We start from the raw sequence: 1,947 nt of genomic DNA, 5'->3' as shown, positions 1-1,947 counted from the left end.
AAAATCATATTGAAATGTAAGCCTGTGTAAGCTTGGTTTTAAGAAATTCCTATTATGTATAGCCACAATTTCCAAGTACCTTGTTTACTTATCCATGTGAAAATAACTCTCTTAATTATGTAAAAGTGAAATGATTTTTTGCGTCCTCCACAGAATCTCTAGAGTATGGCATAGGATTACCATATCAAAGCAAATCTAGCAGAAAAAAAAAGACCTTGCTCAGGACTGAAAAAGACTGGGGTTCAAATCCCAGCTTTACAACAGCCATGCTACCCTGAAAAAGCCCAATCTCGTCTGATCTCAGAAGCTAAGCAGGGTCGGGCCAGGTTAGTACTTGGATGGGAGACCACCTAGGAAAACCAGGTGCTGTAGGCGTAAAAAATAAATAAGGGATTGTAACCAAGGGTTGCCTCGCCTAAAAAATTAAAAAAAAAAAAAAAAATTCCAGCTTATCATTGACTGGAGGTATGGCCTTGTGTTAGTTATTGAATTCTGGGTTTTAATTTTCTTATCTATAAAATGAGGCTAATGACACTGCATCAATAGTATGATTTTCCGGAATAAATTAAATATGCACTAAGTGGTGAGGAAATTGCCTGGCCTTTGGGGTGCAATTGTCCTGGGTTCAAATTCTGGTTCTGACATCTAATGTGCATATGACAGATACTAATGTCCTCATCTTTGAAATGGTAATAATAATACCAACCTGAATCTCATAAGGTTCTGAGAAGCTTAGAGATAAAATACAGAAAGCTCGTAGTTGAACAACTGACATATGGCAAGAGCTTAATATGTGGTCGATCTGAATATTTAATATTTTCAATTTTTACAGCTGTAGGAGACAGAGTCCATGATATTCCTAAATCTCTTTTTGAGGCATTATTAATTACCCCTGACTTCAATCAGTTTAAACCTCAAACGAAATAATCACGCATTATTCATCTCTTCTTTTAAATCTCTTCACTGACTCACCAGTGCCTTCTGTGTAACATTTTAATTTCAGTCCCTAACTTTTCATGTACCTGCACAGCAGGCTTACTAAGCAGCTCTTAGTCCTTCCCACATAAGTTGCCTGAGCACAAGGAGGATTCAGTTCATTAAAGCATATAGGATTCTAGATGCTATGTAGAAAATTAAGAAAACCTGTTCCTGCAATCTGGCTTCTCAAACTGACTTCATTATATAATAGAAAATTGATCGTTAAGTTTCCCCATCATTTTTCTCTTGCTCAGACACTCAAATGCCCTACTTCCATTTTTCTCCCCCCTCACACCTTTCTACAGCTTACTTAATTGGAATAGCTCTGGAGCTTAATTTAAAAAGTGAGTATCTAGTTTATACAATTTTCCCAGGTGAATAATATAACCTTGCATTGATTATTTATTGATGTGGGCATTAAATTCATGCACTCTCAACTATAGTGGGCTAAACAACACTTCCCCTTTTAAATACTACTTTGATATTCTTGTTGAAGGATTTAATTGATATAAGGACACAAAAACAACACAACAGACTCCTGGTTCTTAACTGTTATAGCCCAACAAGAAGTTTAGCTGAATATTTTGTAAAAGCATTACATATTTAACTAGAGTGTGATATGCTTATATCTTACTTGTGTTGGTCATTATAGTCAGCTTTACAGTGGTAGTTCATTAATTTGTGCAATGAATATTTTGAACTGCAAATTAACTAGTTACTGGGTTTACAGAAGAGATTCTGTGCTCTCAGAGAAGACTGTAAGATGAGAAGGCATTTTCATGGGAAGTAGAAGAATTTTTCAAATAGATGAAACATTATGGCCAAAGGTCCTAAGGCTGAGACGAGGCTGAAATGGCAAATAGTGGTTCATCCCCTAGGTCCTTGTGCTCTATATTTAAGAACTTGGGGCTTTATATTAAGTGAAATAACCCTCAAAGTCCTACAGTAGAAAGAGACTTAACAGGACCA

The 1,947-nt window shown here is 36.1% G+C and overlaps 1 pseudogene; it reads left to right on the top strand.

Moving 5' to 3' along the window:
* Positions 1-256: 256 nt before the first annotated feature.
* Positions 257-375, top strand: LOC112472362 (annotated as a pseudogene).
* The last annotated feature ends 1,572 nt before the right edge of the window (positions 376-1,947 follow it).

This window comes from Pteropus alecto, unplaced genomic scaffold (genome assembly GCF_000325575.1).
Source record: "Pteropus alecto unplaced genomic scaffold, ASM32557v1 scaffold76, whole genome shotgun sequence".
Taxonomy (NCBI): domain Eukaryota; kingdom Metazoa; phylum Chordata; class Mammalia; order Chiroptera; family Pteropodidae; genus Pteropus; species Pteropus alecto.
This window is presented reverse-complemented; position numbering and strand designations above follow the sequence as displayed.